Genomic DNA, 23,995 nt, shown 5'->3' on the forward strand with positions numbered 1-23,995 from the left:
GAATGTAGTAATTGTAACCTGCTGAGGGCAGTTACCAACAATCTTGACGTGCCGCACTGGCATACCATGACTGGGTCACAAGTGTACCTAGATGGTGCTGCACAAGGACTGTGATGGCCTGAGACCCAGGCCGTGCGCAGCCTTATGCATTTACCCTCAGCCATTTTCTATGTGTACCAAGATGTGAAAAAGTTTGGGAAGGCCTGGCTTAGGATATTACGAGGGCACAGGGGAAGACCACTTTGCCTGGTTGCTTGGGAGGAGATGGGTACCGAAGAGGCTTCATAGGGGAGATAATACCTGCAGTGGGAATTGAAGGATAAGAGGGAGATAGCTAGGCAAAAGAGAGCTCCTCCAGGGGAGTGGGAGGGCATTCCAAGCGAGCCATTCCTTGCCTGAAAAAGGCACAGAGGAGAGAAAGACTGGGGTGTGAGTTGGGAACTCTAGGGTATTCAAAATTATAGGAATACAGAGTGAACAGATTTATAGATAGACTTGTATAATAAAGGAACATTTTGTTTTATGATAGTAGATTTTGAGCATATTTAGAGGTGGATGGGGACGAGGCAGCAGAGAGGGCCATTTGATAAAAGAGAAAGGAGGCTGGAGGGATGAGATAATGGGAAGAGGTATAGGGTTCCATCTTAATTGTCAAGTGTTGGAGAACCCTCTTGTAACATGTGGAGCATTACTGAAAGACTCTGCCTTCTGGGAGGATCTTTTCATTCATTCATTTTCATGCATTCATTCATCATCAGTTCATTCCACAAATCTTTATTGAGCACCCACCTGCATGCTAGGCACTATTTTAGGTCCTGGGATTCCAACAGTGAACAAAACAAAGTCCCAGCTTTTATACAGTTGATATTTTAGAGGCTAAATGAGCTCAACTTTGGACAATTTTGAAGTGTAAAGGGCCTCTCAGGTAATAATACCTAGTAGGCAGGAGCTGTAAAGAGCAGTCTGGGCTGAAAATACAAATTGGGACTCACTGGCACAAAGATAGAAATTAGAGCCTGAGAAATTGATTAAATAATCAATTTTTATACCTTAACAAAGCTGAAAAAAAATCTAATTTTTTCACCAAAATTCTCAGTGATTTGCCATCAGGACCTGTCCTTATGTGAGAGAAAGGAGAGATGCATCTAGCTGATGCTATAACCCAAAGGTACTCATCCATCCATATTCCTTTTTTATGACATCCTGGTAAAGGGTTCTCTAATCTTTCTAGAAGATAATTAAGTCTTAAAATTTAAAAATATCTTGGATGTACAGAGCATTATACTAAGATCTGGGCAGGGTAGAGAGGAGGTAAAAAAAGGAGTAGACCTAGTATCAGTTCGGAAAACAGAGTCTACAAGGAGAGAGAGCCTCTGGACCCTTTGTAAATATTTGTGGTACTTGAAAACAGCCATAAGCAGACAAGCAGAAATTCTCGGTTGCTAAGGGGACTGAATCTTGCAGTATATATGCACAGGAAGAATTGTAAAGTAATCGAGGACACTTCCAAACGCAGTATGTTCTGAAGTCAATTATTGATGACCTGAATCCACAACAGCTTGGAATACCATAGCCAAGTTCTTGGGTTTGACTTTAGATAATGTAAATAGACACACGGTGTTTTGAAGAGATTTTTTTTTTGGCTGCATTGGGTCTTTGGTGCTGCACGTGGGCTTTCTCTAGTTGTGGCGAGCGGGGGCTACTCTTAGTTGCGGAGCACGGGCTCTAGGTGTGCGGGCTTCAGTATTTGCGGTGTGCGGGCTCAGTAGTTGTGGCTCGCAGGCTTAGTTGCTCCGCGGCATGTGGGATCTTCCCGGACTAGGGATCGAACCCATGTCTCCTGCATTGGCAGGTAGATTCTTAACCACTTGCGCCACCAGGGAAGTCCGAAGAGATTTTTTAATGAAACGGTTTTGACCCAGCTGTGTTGTTAGAGCTCTTGTGACTCAGGTAGTTATTGATGCCACTGCATGGACATGGCCCAAGACCAAATCATTAAAATTCCAGCTGCTCTGATAACCAGGAAATAAACCAATGGATGTCCTTTCTCCATCCTAGGGCCTCATCTCCCCTGTGGTGGGCTTTGGAGAAGGTGGGAGTTAGAAGTGAGGAGGTAAAGAGTAGGTTCAGGCACCCTCTGGCGGGCAAACCCCCCATAACGAGGAGTCACATGCTAACCATTGTCCTCCGCTCATAAAGGCCACGCTCAGCTGAGTGACCACTCATTCTTGGAGCTAACATAGACATCTTGAATGGTCTATACCTCGTGTTAATGAATTTCACCTATAAAATTACAATGGCTCTACTTGTTTACATTCAACAGAGAATTATACTTAACTAAAAATTCAACTTATTTCCTTTTCCATTTGATAACTCAAGGATAGACACCTCTGATATTTGAAGGCCTCTTGAGCATACTCAATTTTATTGGTCAGTGTTATGTTGGACACTAGGGGGAAAGAGGAGGAAGTTGTGTTCCTATTCTCAGCTCCATACTGCACAGAAAGTCTTGAAATAAAGTTCGTTTCCCCAAACGAACTTTTTGGCCAACCCAATATATATTCTCTCTCTATAGAATCCATTCACCAATATTCATATTATAAATTTCCTTTGAATTGATGGTTTTAAGAGATAGTTGAGATACCCTTAGATACTTAGTTCTAACAGACTTTGAACGATCTTTATTGCCTTTTTATTATAAAGTTAATGGATACTTATAAAAATTCAGAAAAATAACTGAAATGAATTAAGTAGAAAGTGAAATTCGTAGAATTGAAGAGGGGTTAAGTATAGAATAAGGATCACAGAAGTCTGTCCTATGCATGACTTGGTAACGACATGCCAGTCTCACATTTTGGAGGGTCCCTTTTGGCAAGGGACCTGACTCAGAATTGCTGAGTCCTAGTGTTCCTTTCATCAAGAGGGCCCATAAAAATGGCTCCATCAGACTCATTGTGTTATTATTCTTCTGTGTGTGCATCCAAAAGGATTGAAAGCAGGTTCTCGAAGAGATATCTGTACACTCACGTTTATGGCAAAAGTTTTCACAGCAACCAAAAGGTAGAAGCAAACCAAGTGTCCATCACAGATGAATGAATAAGCAAAGTGTGGTCTATACATGCAATGGAATGTTATTCAGCCTTTAAAAGGAAGGAAATTCTGACACATGCTACAGCAAGGGTGAACCTTTAGGACATTATGCCAAGTGAAATGACAGACACAAAAAGACAGATACTCTTGTATGAGGTCCCTAGAGTAGTCAAATTCATAGAAAGTAGAATGGTAGTTGCGGGGGGGAGCGGGGGGATGGCGGGTTGTTGGAGTTTCAGTTTTGCAAGATGAAAAACTTCTGGAGATCTGTTGTACAACAATGTAAATATACTTAACACTAGTGAACTGTACAGTAAAAAATGGTTACGACAGTAAATTTTATGTTATGTATATTTTACCACAATTAGGAAAATTTTTTAATGTTAAAACTGTATGTCAACACGGCCTGCTTGAGTATACACATCACCTATAAAATTAAAACTCCTCTAGTGCCACGCAGCCATGAGGTGTTACTGTTGTCACGTTCTTTGTCCTCCAGTGTCTTCGAGTTAGGGGGCTTCAACAACAGAGCCAGGGGATCCATGAACTCCTCCATACTTAATGCAGGTTCTTATTTGTTTAAGCATTTTTTTCTGGGGAAAAGGGCCCATCACTTTCTTCAGTTTCTCAGAGAGGCGTATGGCTCCCTCCCTGCCAGTAAAGGCTTAGAAGTGCTGCCCAACAGATTGTCTCTATTCAATAGACTTTATTAAATTAACTGTGCACAAAAGCTATTATGTGAAAGCTTTGAGTTTAATATATACTCAAATAAAGCAAAATCTTATTAAGGCTCATTTGTGTGATTGATTATTCCATCTACGCTTTCAGTAGCTGGGATGAATTTATGGCTAAATAATTATGAAACCAAGGTCCCCCTGTGAGATGCCCAGCTTAGAGAGTGCTTTATTCCGCGAAGAGATACCTGCCCTGAGGAGTCATATTTGTTAGTTTCTCAGCTCTTCTGACACAAATCAAGAATGTGTATCCGATAGTAATCAGTAATTCAGACCTCGCCAATGTGTACTCCCTGTTCATACTTTTCTCCAAAATGCACTCCTGTTTTCTGAAGATTTTTAAGATGACAATTAGGGAGTCTCCTACTGTCTCAATAAAGTGGATTTCTAGAAGGAAACAGCTAGGAAAGATGTTGGAATTACAGAGAGGAGATCGATTTAGACAAACCGTTTGTTGTTGGTTTTTTTCCTCAGTTACAAAGCACAGACAAACTCAGTGTTTTGAAAAGCAAACAGAGATGTCACAAGGTCCTTCCCCAGGCAATTCAACATGCACTTGAAGGACCCTTCTGTGACAAGGACTATGCTTTGCCCTTTCAAAGCCCACTCTCAGGTAAAGATGGTTATCCTGTATTATAGATAATGGCTGACAGGATTGAACAGAATCCTCCCAGGGGACTGAAACTAATGGGTTGGAAGTTCTGTGTCTTTAATTTATTTGCCGGAGGAATGCCATCTCTCCTCCCCAATACAGAACTCAAAACCCCAAAGCAGAGAATATACACACTCACACACAAAGCCATTTTTGATTTTTTGTTATTGAATTTTTTTGGCTTATTCTGTTTCTCTGTTTTTTAGTATTAATTTTGTAACCTGTTAGTCATATCTTAATAGCAACTCTCCTTTCTGACTCAGGATTTTTGTGCTAATGGCTCCCTTTTTCTGGAATATTTTACCACTCACATCTCTGCTCACATGTCTCCTTCTCAGACACAAAATTTTCCTGAACACCTTACCTAAAACTTGTTCATGCTCAGTGCTCGCCTCCTCTAGATGCAGCTTGAATTTTCTTCAGAGTACTTGCAATCATCCAGCATTCTATAAATTTATCAGTTTGCTTATTGTCTGTTTTTCCCCACCCTGGTTTAGGTACTCAACAAATAAATATCCCTTTACTTAGGTTTTTTTTGGCTGCACTGGGTCTTTGTTGCTGCACCCGGGCTTTTCTCTAGTTGAGGCCAGCGGGGGCTACCCTTTGCTGCGGTGTACTGGCTTCTCATTGTGGTGGCTTCTCTTGTTGCAGAGCACGGGCTCTAGGTGTGCGGGCTCTAGAGCGCAGGCTCAGTAGTTCTGGCACACGGACTTAGTTGCTCCGTGACATGTGGATCTTCCCGGACCAGGGCTCGAACCCGTGTCCCCTGCATTGGCAGGCAGATTCTTAACCACTGTGCCACCAGGGAAGCCCCTTTACTTAGGTTTTAAATTACTGTAGCTTTTTCAATATTGGCCTTTTAACTTCATTGTTAAATGGATAAGTGAAGGAATGTTCAAGGGATTTAACTATGAGATTGAAAAAAAAAAAGAAGTCCTATATTTTCTTACTTCCTCTCTCCAAGGCTGTCCTTGAGAAAGCTTGCATGCATTGACGTGTGTTCAGGTAGTGACTGTAGATTGCGGACTATGTACCTGGCACTGATCTATACACTAGTGGGAGGGTAACATTATACCCTTACTAAGGTGGTCTTTGGTCTTTGTGAATACTTGAACACTCGACTATGATTTTGGGTTGGAACTTTCGTCTAAAACAAGTACTATTCTGAGGTCTCACATTACCAGTATGTCAGGATTGTGTTCTTTCCCCTTGGGTTTTCATGGGGAAAGAGGTAGCAAAATGATAACATAGACAAATGGAGTTTTGAGAGGGTGCCTACAAGATTAATTTCTTGTTCTAAAAAAAGTATTGGTTGATTTATTATCCAATACGGTTAAAACATGATGTGTAAATGCATAATCTTCTTATAGAAAATGCTTTAAAAGAGTATTATAAAAATAAGCATAATTTTATTTTTCTTACATCTTATTCTTAAACATTGAACTCATTTTATTGGAATATTATTGGAAATTTTTAATTCTGAGGTTTCACATTGCCAATAGCAACCACCTAATAGAAAAGACTTTCCAAAATGAGGTATATTATAACCAGGATGTGGATGAGAGGGCTAAAGATGATCACTACATACATTGAATCCTTTATATTTATTTCCCAATTCTATTTTGTATACTCTTTTCACTTTCAAAGTTCTATGTCGTCATCTTTTGGCTTTCACACTATTCCTTCACAATTTTTACCTGTGTTAAATCTCTGAAATTCAACTATTTGTATTTCTATCACATATATTCTATAATATTCTTAAATCTCCACAATTTACTAATTTAGTGAAATTATGTGTGTCATAGCAAATAGTAATTTCAAAGATCTCTTTAAAATTGTCATTCTCTGTATAAAGGACTTTGAGAACTTTCTAGAATGTATTTGTCAGTAGGGCTGAGTTTTTCCTTTTTGTACAGCAAATTTGAACACCATTACTCAATCTTTACATACTTCTTTTTACTCCTTCATTTATCCAGGTCTAAGTTGTACTTCCTCTGGTGAATTGTTCTCTAATAACTCCAGAATACACTGACTGAACTCCTTTTAGGTGTCCATAGAACTTTATTGTTGATATTAAAATATTTTGATTCTCAAATACAGGCTTAGTGCACTTTTATTAATTGATGCATGTTTTCTTTGTAACATACTACCGTTCCCAAATATATTGCAAGTTTCTTGGAATTATGTCTCCAACTTTTCTCACAGGAGCCCTGAATAAGTACTTATTAAATTGAACTGAATACAGAAGAGAGATCTGTAAATGTAAACGTCAGCTCTTGGCATATATTCTACCCTCCATTTGGTAGGCATGTTTCTTTGTAGTTCTTCCAACACTTCTGGCTTTTGAAGTTTGTACTATCTCCTATGTGAGTAAAACATGTATATCAGCTATGAATAGCTATGTAACAAACCACCCCCAAAACATAATGCCTTTAAAAATAGATTTGTTATTTCTCATAATTCTGTGGATTGGGCTCAGCGGGGTGGTTCATCTGCTGCATGAGATCTCAGCTGGAGTCACTTGTATAGCTGCATAAAGTTAGGTGGAACTGGGGCTGGAATGTTCAAGACAGCTATGCTCACATGTTTGGCCCCTCAGCTGCAGTGCTTAGAGCTGGGGCAGGTGGCCCTCTCCCTCTTCTCATTCAGCAGTCTAGCCTGGGCTTCTTTACATGGCAGCTGGGTCCTAAGAAGGCAAAAAGGAAAGCTGCTAAGCTTCCTCAGGCCAGATCCTGGAAGTCACACAGCTTTATTTCTGCCACATTCTCCCAGTCCAGACAAGTCCCAGGACCAGCCAGATTCAAGGGGAGGGGCTCCACCTCTCAATGAGGGGGAGCAGCAAAGTCACACTGCAGAAGAGAAGGTAGTGTGGGAGGAACTGTAGGCAGCCGTTTTTTCAGATAATCTATCACAGCATGATAGCATGAAAGGAATGTGAAATCATCTAGGTAAACTTTAAAAATTTTACATATGAGAAAGCTGAAACCTAGAGGAGTGAGATGGCTTACCCAGGGTACCACAGCTGGTTTCCTAGACCCTTGCTACATAAAGTGTGGTCCCTGGACCAGTAGCATCAATATCACTGGGAGCTCATCAGAAATGCAGACTCTCAGGCTCCCCCGGACCTACTGAACCAGCATCTGTCTTTTCCCACGATCCCCAGGGGCTCTGAATGCACATTAAAGTTTACTGAGAGGCACCATTGCTCTTTTTACTTCCAAAAACTGAGACAGGGGCTTCCCTGGTGGCGCAATGGTTGGGAGTCCGCCTGCCGATGCAGGGGACACGGGTTCAAGCCCCGGCCTGGGAAGATCCCACATGCCGCGGAGCGGCTGGGCCCATGAGCCATGGCCGCTGAGCCTGCACGTCCGGAGCCTGTGCTCCGCAGCGGGAGAGGCCACAACAGTGAGAGGCCCACGTACCGCAAAAAAAAAAACCCACAAACTGAGACAGAAGACCTACCACCTACGAAAGAAGAATATTTTACAGTCAGAGACTTGACTCAGCATGGAAAAAGCTTTGTTCACTTAGTACCTATTATGTTTTTTTTAAAAGCACTGCCCTTAGATCTTTACAATTACTCTTGAATTTAATCTTCTCAACAACACTGAGGGGTAATTATTATAATTTGCATTTTACAAAAGAGGAAACTGATGCTCAAAGATCTGTACCTGTACCTAGTGGAGCAGAATTCAAACCTAGGGTTTTCTGACTCCAAACTCCATGCTCTTAATTATGGGACCATATACACTGGCAACTGCCATATGGCAGCAGTGAAGGAGTCTAAATGTTTAGAAGAAGAGCCTGTTAGAGGGGAGCCATGGCGTGTGGCTGGCTTGGTGAGCTGTTGCTTTTCTCCTGACGCCTCCCACTCCCACCTTGCCTAAAGCAAAGAGGCTGGCACGGGTGTGTGACAGATGGCACGGCCCCACTCTGCCATATGTGTGCTGCTCCCCATTCCTGGGCACACAGCTGCCTGACACAGGCCTTGCCAGTTGGGCAGCTGCCTCTCGAGGTGTGTCCAAGGGCTGTTGCTCAGAGGGTGCAGTCCAGCATTTTCTCCCCTTTCCCTTTTAGACATGCTTTCCTTCCACTACTTGGGTCTCCACTTGGAGCAGAGAGCCCTGTTTGGGCTCTGACAGGGAGCCAGTACCAGACCTTGAGCTGCACATAACAGGTGGCATGTGGATGAAGCTCATCCAAAAGTGGGCGAGCCAAGGTGAGGAGCAGGGAACGGCTCCTCCTGGAATCCCGCTTCTGGAAGAGCTCGGTGCCTGCCAGAGCTTCCTTCCAACAGCTGCACGTGGGCTGGAGAGGCAATTTCCTCCCTGCTGTTCCCTTTCCAGGAACGAGAGAGGAAGGAATGAAGAATGAGGACCAAGTGCAAGCAAGGGCACTCCTCTTCCTAGACGCAGAAGCCGTGGGAAGAGAGAGCCAAGAAAGAAAGCTCCAGAATCCTTCCACATTGGAGTAAAGAGAGCAAGATTCATGTTTGCTTTGGTCCTGTCAGCACGTTATGCCACCACTGGATAGGTTAACAGTTGACATCTAACACTGGTTGTGCAGTATTAGCCCCAGTGCTATGATTACCCTCTCTGGATTCAAATTTACATGCTATCACTTTCTTTGGGTAATTTACTCCATCTTCATAAGCTTCAGGGTTCTCATCTGGAAACTAGGAGTAATAATTTTATCTCCTCATATGGTTGCTGTGAGGAATAAATGGGAAAATGCGTGTAAAGGGATTACATGGGCCAATAACTGGCATTTACTATGTTTTTGATAAATGTTATGTAGTAATGCTAAAGTTTTTGTGAGGGTAGAAACTTTGACTCTTCTGCTGTTGTATCCCCGGCTCCCAGAACAGTTCCTGGCACATAGTAGGTACTCATTATTTGATAAATAAATGAATTATTTGATGAATGAATTAATGACCAAATCCTATAATACTGTAAGAGTTATTTTTGTGCTTGATCAGAGGACTCAATGGCTTTAGGTAGAGGGTTGAGCACTTACATGTGTTTGTATGTATGTGTGATTGTGTGTGTGTGTGTGTGTGTATATATATATATAAGAATAGACCAAGATTTTTCAGATGCTGCTAAGTTGGTCAGAAATGATACTGCTTTTGGCATAAGGAACCAAGATGGCAGAGTAGAAGGACGTGCTCTGACTCCCTCTTGTGAGAATGCCAGAGTCACGACTAGCTGCTGGACAATCATCGACAGGAGGACACTGGAGCTCACCAGAAAAGGTACCCCACATCCAAAGACAAAGGAGAAGCCACAATGAGATGGTAGGAGGGGTGCAATCACAGTAAAATCAAATCCCATAACTGCTGGGTGGGTGACTCACAGACTGGAGAACACTTATACCACAGAAGTCCACCCACTGGAGTGAAGGTTCTGAGCTCCACGTCAGGCTTCCCAACCTGGGGGTCTGGCAACAGGAGGAGGAATTCCTAGAGGATCAGACTTTGAAGCCTAGTGGGATTTGATTGCAGGACTTCGACAGGACTGGGGGAAACAGAGACTCCACTCTTGGAGGGCACACACAAAGTAGTGTGCGCATCGGGACCCAGGGGAAGGAGCAGTGACCCCAGGGGAGACTGAACCAGACCTACCTGCTAGTGTAGGAGGGTCTCCTGCAGAGGTGGGGGGTGGCTGTCACTCACTGTGGGGACAAGGACACTGGCGGCGGAGGTTCTGGGGGGTGCTCCTTGGCGTCAGCCCTCCCAGAGTCTGCCCTTATCCCCACCAAAGAGCCCAGGTAGGCTCCAGTGTTGGGTTGCCTCAGGCCAAACAGCCAACAGGGAGGAAACCCGGCCCCACCCATCAGCAGTCAAGTGGATTAAAGTTTTACTGAGCTCTGCCCACCAGAACAACAGTCACCTCTACCCACCACCAGTCCCTCCCATCAGGAAACTTACACAAGCCTCTTAGGTAGCCTCATCCACCAGAGGGCAGACAGCAGAAGCAAGAAGAACTACAATCCTGCAGCCTGTGGAACAAAAACCACATTCACAGAAATATAGACAAGATGAAAAGGCAGAGGGCTATGTACCAGATGAAGGAACAAGATAAAACCCCAGAAAAACAACTAAATGAAGTGGAGATAGGCAACCTTCCAGAAAAAGAATTCAGAATAATGATAGTGAAGATGATCCAGGACCTTGGAAAAAGAATGGAGGCAAAGATCGAGACGATGCAAGAAATGTTTGACAAAGACCTAGAAAAATTAAAGAACAAACAAACAGAGATGAACAATACAATAACTGAAATGAAAACGACACTAGAAGGAATCAATAGCAGAATAACTGAGGCAGAAGAACGGATAAGTGACCTGGAAGACAGAACGGTGGAATTCATTTCTGCGGAACAGAATAAAGAGAAAAGAATGAAAAGAAATGAAGACAGCCTAAGAGACCTCTGGGAAAACATTAAATGCAACAATATTCACATGATAGGGATCCCAGAAGGAGAAGAGAGAGAGGAAGGACCTGAGAAAATATTTGAAGAGATTATAGTCGAAAATTTCCCTAACATGGGAAAGGAAATAGCCACCCAAATCCAGGAAGCACAGCGAGTCCCATACAGGATAAACTCAAGGAGAAACACGCTGAGACACATAGTAATCAAATTGGCAAAAATTAAAGACAAAGAGAAGTTATTGAAAGCATCAAGGGAAAAACAATAAATAACATACAAGGGAACTCACATAAGGTTAACAGCTGATTTCTCAGCAGAAACTCTACAAGCCAGAAGGGAGTGGCATGATATACTTAAAATGATGAAAGGTAAGAACCTACAACCAAGATTACTTTACCCAGCAAGGATCTCATTCAGATTCGATGGAGAAATCAAAAGCTTTACAGACAAGCAAAAGCTAAGAGAATTCAGCACCACCAAACCAGCTCTACAACAAATGCTAAAGGAGCTTCTCTAAGTGGGAAACACAAGAGAAGAAAAGACCTACAAAAACAAACCCAAAACAATTAAGAAAATGGTCATAGGAACATACATATCGATAATTACCTTAAACGTGAATGGATTAAATGCTCCAACCAAAAGACACAGGCTTCCTGAATGGATACAAAAACAAGACCCATATATATGCTGTCTACAAGAGACCCACTTCAGACCTAGGGACACATACAGACTGAAAGTGAGGGAATGGAAAAAGATACTCCATGCAAATGGAAATCAAAAGAAACCTGGAGTAGCGATACTCATATCAGATAAAATGGACTTTAAAATAAAGAATGTTACAAGAGACAAGGAAGGACACTATATAATGATCAAGGGATCAATCCAAGAAGAAGATATAACAATTATAAATATATATGCTCCCAACATAGGAGCACCTCAATACATAAGGCAACTGCTAACAGCTATAAAAGAGGAAATCGACAGTAACACAGTAATAGTGGGGGACTTTAACACCTCACTTACACCAATGGACAGATCATCCAAAATGAAAATAAGTAAGGAAACAGAAGCTTTAAATGACACAATAGGCCAGATAGATTTAATTGATATTTATAGGACATTCCATCGGAAAACAGCAGATTACACTTTCTTCTCAAGTGCGCACGGAACATTCTCCAGGATGGATCACATCTTGGGTCACAAATCAAGCCTCAGTAGATTTAAGAAAATTGAAATCATATCAAGCATCTTTTCTGACCACAACGCTATGAGATTAGAAATGAATTACAGGGAAAAAAACGTAAAAAACACAAACACATGGGGGCTAAACAATACGTTACTAAATAAGCAAGAGATCACTGAAGAAATCAAAGAGGAAATCAAAAAATACCTAGAGAAAAATGACAATGAAAACACGATGGTCCAAAACCTATGGGATGCAGCAAAAGCAGTTCTAAGAGGGAAGTTTATAGCTATACAAGCTACCTCAAAAAACAAGAAGCATCTCAAATAAACAATCTAACTTACACCTAAAGGAACTAGAGAAAGAAGAACAAACAAAACCCAAAGTTAGCAGAAGGAAAGAAATCATAAAGATCAGAGCAGAAATAAATGAAATAGAAACAAAGAAAACAATAGCAAAGATCAATAAAACTAAAAGCTGGTTCTTTGAGAAGATAAACAAAATTGGTAAGCCATTAGCCAGAGTCCCCAAGAAAAAGAGGGAGAGGACTCAAATCTATAAAATTAGAAATGAAAAAGGAGAAGTTACAACAGACACTGCAGAAATACAAAGCATTCTAAGAGACTACTACAAGCAACTCTATGCCAATAAAATGGACAAGCTGGAAGAAATGGACAAATTCTTAGAAAGGTATAACCTTCCAAGACTGAACCAGGAAGAAATAGAAAATATGAACACACCAATCACAAGTAATGAAATTGAAACTGTGATTAAAAATCTTCCAACAAACAAAAGTCCGGTACCAGATGGCTTCACAGTTGAATTCTATCAAACATTTAGAGAAGAGCTAACACCCATCCTTCTCAACCTCTTCCAAAAAATTGCAGAGGAAGGAACACTCCCAAACTCATTCTATGAGGCCACCATCACCCTGATACGAAAACCAGACAAAGATACTACAAAAAAAGAAAATTACAGACCAATATCACTGATGAATATAGATGCAAAAATCCTCAACAAAATACTAGCAAACAGAATCCAACAACATATTAAGAGGATCATACACCATGATCAAGTGGGATTTATCCCAGAGATGCAAGGATTCTTCAATATACGCAAATCAATCAATGTGATACACCATATAACAAATTGAAGAATAAAAACCATATGATCATCTCAATAGATGCAGAAAAAGCTTTTGACAAAATTCAACACCCATTTATGATAAAACTCTCCAGAAAGTGGGCATAGAGGGAACCTACCTCAACATAATAAAGGCCATATACGACAGACCCACAGCAAACATCATTCTCAACAGTGAAAAACTGAAAGCATTTCCTCTAAGATCAGGAACAAGACAAGGATGTCCACTCTCACCACTGTTATTCAGCATAGTTTTGGAAGTCCTAGCCATGGCAATCAGAGAAGGAAAAGAAATAAAAGGAATACAAATTGGAAAAGAACAAGTAAAACTGTCACTGTTTGCAGATGACATGATACTATACATAGAGAATCCTAAAAATGCCACCAGAAAACTACTAGACCTAATGAATGAATTTTGTAAAGTTGCAGGATACAAAATTAATGCACAGAAATCTCTTGCATTCCTAAACACTAATGATGAAAAATCTGAAAGAGAAATTAAGGAAACACTCCCATTTACCATTGTAACAAAAAGAATAAAATACCTAGGAATAAATCTACCTAAGGAGACAAAAGACCTGTATGCAGAAAACTCTAAGACACTGATGAAAGAAATTAAAGATGATACCAACAGATGGAGAGATATACCATGTTCTTGGATTGGAAGAATCAATATTGTGAAAATGACTATACTACCCAAAGCAATCTACAGATTCAATGCAATCCCTATCAAATTACCAATGGCATTTTTTATGGAACTAGAACAAAAAAATCTTAAAATTTGTATGGAGACACAAAAGACCCCGAATAGCCAAAGCAGTCTTGAGGGAAAAAAATGGAGCTGGAGGAATCAGACTCCCTGACTTCAGACTATAGTACAAAGCTACAGTAATCAAGACAATATGGTACTGGCACAAAAACAGAAACATAGATCAATGGAACTAGATAGAAAGCCCAGAGATAAACCCACGCACCTATGGTCAACTAATCTATGACAGAGGAGGCAAGGATATACAATGGAGAAAAGACTGTCTCTTCAATAAGTGGTGCTGGGAAAACTGGACAGCTACATGTAAAAGAATGAAATTAGAACACTCCCTAACACCAAACACAAAAATAAACTCAAAATGGATTAGAGACCTAAATGTAAGACTGGACACTATAAAACTCTTAGAGAAAAACATAGGAAGAACACTCTATGGCATAAATCACAGCAAGATCTTTCTTGATCCACCTCCTAGAGTAATGGAAATAAAAACAAAAATAAACAAATGGGACCTAATGAAACTTCAAAGCTTTTGCACAGCAAAGGAAACCATAAGCAAGACGAAAGGGCAACCCTCAGAATGGGAGAAAATATTTGCAAACGAATCAACGGACAAAGGATTAATCTCCAAAATATATAAACAGCTCATGCAGCTCAATATTAAAAAAACAAACAACCCAATCCAAAAATGGGCAGAAGACCTAAATAGACATTTCTCCAAAGAAGACATACAGATGGCCAAGAGGCACATGAAAATCTACTCAACATCACTAATTATTAGAGAAATGCAAATCACAACTACAATGAGGTATCACCTCACACCAGTTAGAATGGGCATCATCAGAAAATCTACAAACAACAAATGCTGGAGAGGGTGTGGAGAAAAGGGAACCCTCTTGCACTGTTGGTGGGAATGTAAATTGATACAGCCACTATGGAGAACAGTATGGAGGTTCCTTAAAAAAACTAAAAATAGAATTGCCATGTGACCCAGCAGTCCCACTCCTGGGCATATACCCTGAGAAAACCATAATTCAAAAAGACACATGCACCCCAATGTTCATTGCAGTACTATTTACAATAGCCAGGTCATGGAACCAACCTAAGTGTCCATCAACAGATTAATGGATAAAGAAGATGTGGAAAAAAAAAAAAAAAAAGAAGATGTGGCACATACATATAATGGAATATTACTCAGCCATAAAAAGAAACCAAATTGAAGTATTTGTAGTGAGGTGTATGGACCTAGAGTCTGTCATACAGAGTGAAGTAAGTCAGAAAGAGAAAAACAAATACTGTATGTTAACACATATATATGGAATCTAAGGGGGAAAAAAAAGGTCATGAAGAACCTAGGGGCAAGGCAGGAATAAAGATACCCACCTACTAGAGAATGGACTTGAGGATATGGGGAGGGAGAAGGGTAAGCTGTGACAAAGTGAGAGAGTGGCATGGACATATATACACTACCAAACGTAAAATAGAGAGCTAGTGGAAAGCAGCCGCATAGCACAGGGAGATCAGCTCGGTGCTTTGTGACCGCCTAGAGGGGTGGGATAGGGAGGGTGCGAGGGAGGGAGATGCAAGAGGGAAGAGATATGGGAACATATGTATATGTATAGCTGATTCACTTTGTTATAAAGCAGAAAGTAAGACACCATTGTAAAGCAATTATACTCCAATAAAGATGTTAAAAAATACACAAAAACTAAAAATAGAATTACCATATGATCCAGCAATCCTACTACTGGGCATATACCCAGAGAAAACCATAATTCAAAAAGACACATGCACCCCAATGTTCATTGCAGCACCATTTAGCATAGCCAGGTCATGGAAGCAACATAAATGCCCATCGACAGACAAATGGATAAAGAAGATGTGGTACATATATACAATGGAATATTCCTCAGTCATAAAAAGGAAGGAAATTGGGTCATTTGTTGAGATGTGGATGGATGTAGAGACTGTCATACAGAGTGAAGTAAGTCAGAAAGAGAAAAACAAATATCGTGTATTAACGCATGTATGTGGAACCTAGAAAAAAGGTACAGATGAACTGGTTTGCAGGGTAGAAGTTGAGACACAGATATAGAGAACAAACGTATGGACACTAATGGGGGAAAACCCCGGGGGTGGGGGGGGTGGGTTGGTGGTGTGATGAATTGGGCGATTGGGATTGACATGTATACACTGATGTGTATAAAATGGATGACTAATAAGAACCTACTGTATTAAAAATTAAATAAAATAAAATTCAAAAATTAAAAAAATGATACTGCTTTTTTTTTCTGAAGCTAACTAACTTCCCTCCCCCTCCCTCCTCCCTTTCTCTTTCACTTCCTTCGTCCCTCCCTCCTTCCTCCCTCCCTTGCTTCCTCCTCCCTCCCTCCCTTCCTTTCTTTTTCTCTTTATTTCTTATTCTTATTTTAGCTTTGGCATTAAAATCCTGCCTCAGGACAGAAAAGAGTAACATAGATGGAGACCCAAGGTCTTTACCAAGTGAAGTAGTACCACCTTTGTGCTCTGGAGGTGGTTTTTCAACAATGCACTTGCTTTTTTTTTTTTTTTTTTTTGCGGTACGTGGGCCTCTCACTGCTGTGGCCTCTCCCGTTGCGGAGCACAGGCTCCGGACGCGCAGGCTCAGCGGCCATGGCTCACGGGCCCAGTAGCTCCGCGGCATGTGGGATCCTCCCGGACCGGGGCACGAACCCGTGTCCCCTGCATCGGCAGGCGGACTCTCAACCACTGCGCCACCAGGGAAGCCCAATGCACTTGCTTTTGTTGTTATTCAAACCAAGCGTCAGGACAGTCCTTCTGCAGCCCTCCCTGGGAGAATGAGCATCTGAGGGAGTGGACGTCCTCCCGATCTTGGCCTGTTGCAGGCCCGGAGGCTCTGACAACCACCTGCTCCTTCAGTCCCACATGTGTTGGAAGGAAGACAGGGTGAGCAAAAGACACGTGTGCAAGAGGACACAACTAGAGGCTCAAGAATCAGTACCTAAAAATCTGCTGTGTGGGAAATGGAGTTACTCTGCTCAATAATTAAGTTCTGAGGTGGTGAGACTGAGGGCACTTTCTGCAGTTAAAGAAAGGGCCAAGAATACAAGACGAGCCTCGCATTTCCTAGGGCTCTGTTGCTTTTGGTCAGAGATTGGAGAGCCCAGCAATGATCCTGGGCAGACATTGCTCTCTTGTCCCTCAGGTATCCTCTGTTTTCCTGAAGGGATGATTTTATAACAAGAACTGGGAATAGGGGACTTCCCTGGTGGTCCAGCGGTTGCCCCTCTGCACATCCAGTGCAGGGGGCATGGGTTCGATCCCTGGTTGGGGAACTAGGATCCTGCATGCTGTGCAGCATGGCCAAAATAAAAAAAGAGAAGAACTGGGAATAGGATATGCTCTTTCAGAAAGGAAGCCTAGGATGGGTCTCAGTCCTGGGGTTTGCTTCAGAATCAACGAGAGCTTTGTCACTCTACACATGTCTGGACCTCAGAATTTTGATCAAACTCCCTGTAGGATCATCTGGGTTTGTTTGCTTATTATTTTATTAAATACCCTTTTAATTTGAGAATAATTTCAGATTTACAAACATGTTGCAAAGATAGCACAGACAGTTCCCACATAGTCCTCACCCAACTCCTCCAATGTTAACATCTTGAGAGCTCCATGCTACGTTATTTCTATTAACTGAACTTCAGACTGGATTTAGATTTCGCCAGTTTTTCTACTACTCCCTTTTCTGTTCAAGGGTCTCATCCACATACCACATTGCGTTTACTTTGTCATGTCTCCCCAGTCTTTTCTGGTCTGTGACAGTTTCTCTGTTTCCTTGTTTTCTACGACCTTGAGAGTCTTGAGGAATCCTGGCTGAGAGTATATTTACTTTTTAAAAGTTTGAAGTTGATTCTGATGGGCACTGCTGTTAGGAACTCCTTCCTATACAGGTGCTTGAGCTTGCATTTTGTTTTGCATATATTTTTCCCCAGAGTTCTTAAAGGTTTTATTAAGATTTTATACTGCCTTTTTCTGCATGTAGGAGATATTATCACCAAAGACTACTTTCATTCACTCAACATATGTTCGTGCCATACGTGTACCTACTCTGTGCCCTGCACTGTGCTAGGTGATGGGCATATATCAATGAAGGATGCTGAGAAAAATCCCTGCGTTCACACTGCTTACATTCTGGTGCAGAAGACAGGCAGTAACTGATTAAGGTAATAAGGAAATAGATTGTATAGTATGTAAGACATAAGTGCTGTGGGAAAACTAAGAGAGGGTAAAGGGGTCAGAAGTTGGGGAAAGGTGCAAGGGACAGGTAGGGGCTCATTGAGGAGTTGTGTGCTCAGGCCAACTGAGATGACATTTGCATCAAGTCCTGCAGGAAGTGAGGGATTTAGCTCATGCACATAATGGGACAGAACATTCTAGGCAAAGAACAACTAGTGAGAAGGCCTCAGCAGGAGCTGCCTGCGGCTCAAGCCAAAAGGAGGAGGCCCTTGTGACTGCGTGGTCCGTGCGGGAGAGGGGAGGAGGAAGTAAGAGAGGAGCTCAGGCAGTAATGGTCCAGATCAGTCATGGTAATGAGTGACCTGCTCTGAGATGGAGACCACTGCAGGTTTAGAGCAGACGGTTCAACCTGACTGTTGTATTGAGAAGAGACTCAAGAGGCAAGGGCAGAAGTAAGGGGGCCATCAGGCAGGTGACTCCACTCACTGGGACTGTCCCCAGTGCCTTCTCTCATGTGCTGCATGTAGATCACTCCATATCCTATTTTTCACAGCCAAGGATACCCTCCTCTTTTCCAGTCTCTCCCGCTCTCTCAGATATCCTTCCGTTTGAAACACTCCAGAGCCTTGCCACCCAAGTGTGGTCCCTGGACTGGCAGTGTCAGCCTCACCCTGGAGGAGCCTCAGAGATGGCCCATCACTAACGCGGGTGAGAGACTGTGGGAGAGTCAGACAAAGTGGCAGCTCTGGAGCCAGGGAGAAGAGGTCAGATTCTGGAAATGATTTGAAAGTAGAGCCGACAGGGTTTCCTGACCAACTGTTTGTGGGCTATGAGAGTACCAGTGAGTAGAGCATGTCTCCAAGCTGGGGCCTGAGTAAAGCGAAAAACGGAGTTGCCTTTGAGATGAGAAGACTGCTTTGGGTGTCTGAGTAAGGGTTTAGAGGTTGTTTGACAAACCCTCCACTCTGCAGTGAACATAACATCTACCTTCCCTAAAGACAGACTTATGTTTGTGCGACAGCTTCATACAGACGACAAAATGGCTTTTCCATTGTACTGAGGAATACAGAAGTCTGAACTATAAATTCGTAGGACACTTCTGTGATGTAGCAGCTAATGGCATCATGCTGTACATTTCTCTCTATGGCACCCTAATTGTTCATGCTGAAAATGCACCTGGGTCGTGGAGAATGTATTTGTTTCCTTTCAGGCTGTGGCTGGTGACTGTAGCAAGAGGAATGTTGCAGGATAATTTATTAGTGCAGGAGAAAATGGCTGAGGAGTTTGTTGTGGACTAAAACCTAATATCAATCCTAATCCTGTGCTCACTTGCTGTGACTCAGAAGTGATGCTGACTTGCTTTGCAGCTGACACTTTGTGCTGTCAACCTTCACCTTTATTTCTTTGTTTTTGCTTTTTATTGTCACCCCATTGACATCTTTCTCTTTCTTCTCATGAGAGCTATGGTTTAAGGCTTAAATGATAGATAATACGTTAATGATTATTTTGCTGTAGCCCCTGAGTTACCCAATAATACTTTTGTTTTAGGAGGAATTTTGAACATGAGTACACATGCACTTAAATGGACTATTATGTGAAAGAATTTTTATGAGTCACTTTGCACCAACAATAGAGAACACAATTCCAAATGGACGGTATTCCTTCCTTTCCATTAATTTGTTATTTGCTCTCAGTATAGCATCATCCTTCCCTGAATCATTTTCTGCTGTTACAACCTCACAATAGTACAAAAGTATTGGATATTAAAGAATTATCCAAGTGCCTGGTCTTTGGAAAAATACTCTGTTAGTGACTCAGGGGTCTAAGCCTCTGAACAATATTCTTCAGGTCAATATTCTTTTTTTTTTTTTTTTTGCGGTACGCGGGCCTCTCACTGTTGTGGCCTCTCCCGTTGCGGAGCACAGGCTCCGGACGCGCAGGCTCAGCGGCCATGGCTCACGGGCCCAGCCGCTCTGCAGCATGTGGCATCTTCCCGGACCGAGGCACGAACCTGTGTCCCCTGCATTGGCAGGCGGACCCTCAACTACTGCGCCACCAGGGAAGCTCCTTGGTCAAATATTCTTTAGTTTCTTTAAGGTCTGGCAAAAGCTGAGTTCCTGTTTCTCTTTCGTTTTTTCATCCAATCGTAAGCAATCCAATATGAAAGATATAATAATTTGACAGGTTATTAAATTACCTTTCAGTGAGATTTGTTATTTAACTCTCACTCCAGAAAAATGGAATTAGTAGGAATCTACTTTGTGGCCACTCATACTTGGCATGGGAGATCATCTCTTTAAATGGAATTGAAATGGAAATGGCGATGGCCTCTCACCTCTCTCTCACACCCACTATGAGGCAGAATTCCCTGAAGGAAAATGAGTGCCTGAGAAAAGAGCAAAGGTAAGGGTCAGGAGACTGGATGGAGGTTATTGCAGGAATCCAGAGGAGTGAATAGGGAGGCTGGAACCACTGGCCTGGCTGTGGAACTTGTAGAAGATGGGTAGATTCTGGATATGATTTAAATACAGGGCTAACAGGATTTGCTGATGGGATAAATATATATGTGTGGGTCAAGGATAACTCTGAGGTTTCTGGCCTGAATAACTGGAAGAATGTAGTTGATAGGCAGGGCATTCTCAGAGGCCGATAGAAAGGAAACTGAGGAAGGCGGGATTTGGAAGAATGAGGCATTGTGCAGGAGACAGCTGCCATTTTTCATTTTGTTTATAGTCTTTGAGTGTGATTACTAGTCTAATGTACCACTGGACATCTTCCAAATCTTTCTAGTAAATGAAAAAGGCTGTCAAAGGTAAGTGGTATGTGTTTGTATGTTAGTACTGAGCATAGACATCAGCCCCAACATGGAATATATGGCCCTAGTTTTCTAAACTGTAATATTTTCAGTTTTCATATTTATGCTAATATAACACTTTTATTGAAGAAAAATTGAATCAAACTTTGGTTGAAGAGCAAATTAAAACCACATTTAGGGCTTCCCTGGTGGCGCAGTGGTTGAGAGTCCGCCTGCCGATGCAGGGGACACGGGTTCGTGCCCCCGTCCAGGAAGATCCCACATGCCGCGGAGCGGCTAGGCCCGTGAGCCATGGCCGCTGAGCCTGCGCGTCCGGAGCCTGTGCTCCGCAACGGGAGAGGCCACAACAGTGAGAGGCCCGCGTACCGCAAAAAAAAAAACCAAAAAAAACCAAAAAAACACATTTATATATGGCCTAAATTCCTTGACCCAGAACATCCATCAGGTGAACATTAGGCTACTGAAGAAGCATTGTCAATTTATTTTGAAATGGTCACACTTATCCCCTCTGTCTTTCTCTTTCAAGTGGGTAGGTATAAATAGTTATCATCTGGTTTAAAACATTGTCATTTTTACTTTTTACAGTATCTATTTCAGTGAAAACCAGACAGAGCTCTCCATCATGAAAGGAAGACTTCATAAAGTGCCGCCTTACTCATTAAACTCACATCATTACGGAGAGACTTTGCCACTAAGCTCGAGGCTAAGGAGGGTGTATGTCTCTTTCATCAAATCCTGTTGATCCTTGACCTTTTTAGTTGAAGGGCAAGAGACAGTCTTACAATGTTGGCTTCGAGGAAGGCAAGAGCTTAATTTGGGTTTTAAATTTAGCATTCAATTTTGCCCTACCAACATCAAGTCAAGTGGTTTTACACAATTAGCTGAATCCAATATTGAGTTTCCTGTCTCGGTCCTTACTTTCACCCTTCTCGGGAAGCAAGTTGGAATTGACTGTGTATCAGCCTTGACCTCCAGCACTCATGGGAGGTCAATACTCATCAGCACCTTTTAGGAACATCAACAGTGACCATACTAGGACAGAGTTGTTATTGATTCTTTGATGTTCTCACTTTAATGTTAGGACTCTGAAGTCTTGACCTTGTCCCCACAGCTTCTGAACTTTTATATTATCATTACGTTTAAAGATACAACAGTATTATTGACATGTAGAGAGTAAATCTATTTTTGGTGATAATGGAAGTAGCTCCTCAAGTAGCAGGACTGTGTTTTTTCTCTTCCTTTCTGTGGCACAAAGTTAGTTGTATCCATAATACTATTCCCCCTTTTCCCTTACCACCAAGAGCTCAGTTTTACTTAGGTGGCAGTGTGTACTATACCAGGAGATGAGTCTCAACAGGTCGTCTAAACTGGTGGTCTAAATAAGTGCATGGTAATTCCATTTCCTTTGGACAAATACTCCCTTTCTAAGCCCCTCTTGTAAACTAGGTGGCCATGTGACTTTTGACCAATGAGACATAAGGGTAAGACTACTGAGGGATATCCAGGAGAGATTTTTACTGCCTGAGAAAATAGGGAGCTTGGAAAGACACCTCCTCTACACTACGCTTTCCCCCTTCTTCCTGCCTTGAGTGTGGTTATAAGATGTAATGCCTGGATTTGTAGCATCCATCTTGTAACCATGAGGTTACAAACTAAGGCAAAATGCTGAGGGTGGCAAAGTGGAAAGATAGAAATGATCCTGAGGGACCTTGGTGATTTTGTTGATCTAAGGCAACGAGCTAGGAATGCCCTACCTTCTTTTATTGAGATAATAAAATATATTTATTTTCACATGGTTAATAATTCTATTCCTCAGCAAGAAACATTCCTTATTGATTCAGCTTCTGTCATATTCTTCAGGCACATCATCCATATACTCCACTTTGAGCTGGTTTTGAACACCCTACAGTGAAAGCAGTATAAAGGCCAAGGTTAACAGGATCACTCAAGTACTCTAGGAGCCCCTGACCACAATTACAGAAGCTTTGTGGTGCCGACAGCCAAACTGTGACACCATTTTGGGGCAAAGGGCCTCTCCGTCCTTCTGAATGGACCCCAACTCCATGCTGGCACTTTAGAGAGCAGCCACAGAGAATCTCTTTGGCACAATTTTGGTGGGGCCTGGTAGGTACTGGCAGCAGGGAGGCTTCTCCTGGAGACTCAGTGGGCAAGGGGACGGAGACCAGGTTAGCAAGAGCGAGGAGGACAGGGTCGACATCCAGGATGGACTGTAGCTCACAGCCATTTTTGTGGGAACCGAGAGCTACTGTGATGATAATGGCAGGAGAGAGACTCGGGGGCTTCACTGCAGTTGCTTCACAAATGAGTGCTGTTGAGCATGAAGAAGATGAGCAGTGCAGAGAGCGGGGGAAGCTTTCCCGGGCTCCGTCAGCGGCAGAGGCTGGCTCCTTCTCCTCAGAAGCCACTAAAGAAAAGGAAAACTGTGCTCCTTGGTCTTCTCAGTAGAAGCTGGCAGTTGGGGGAAAGTGAGTTCCTCTAAACTACTCCCAGCCCCTTTTCTAATTTTTTGCCTCTTAGTCTGAAAGTTTTAGTGTAACCAGATTGGCCTCCATGTTTATATGTAGCTCAGCCTTAGAATGTTACCCTTGGAAATGGAAACTCACGGTTAGCACAGGACAAATTGTATTCTCTTCCTGAGATCAAAAAGGAGATCATTTATCAGAAAGATGTTTTCCTCCTGTCTTACGTTTAAATGATTGACACAATGAACAGACAGTTTTAGTTTACTGCTGCTCTGGTAGGTTAGATAGCAAATGACTTGCTGGGTTAATAACACATAAAAGAAATACAAAGGCTCAGATTCCTCCAAGGACAAAAACGCCACCTGACAGTTGAGTCCAGTGGCCTGACAAGCTAGTGAACTTCTCTCGACCTATGGAGAAAAAAAAGTCCTATGTATACATGATGACAAAACAAGATTTGGGACTCTG

This window comes from Orcinus orca, chromosome X, assembly GCF_937001465.1.
Source record: "Orcinus orca chromosome X, mOrcOrc1.1, whole genome shotgun sequence".
Classification (NCBI taxonomy): Eukaryota; Metazoa; Chordata; class Mammalia; order Artiodactyla; family Delphinidae; genus Orcinus; species Orcinus orca.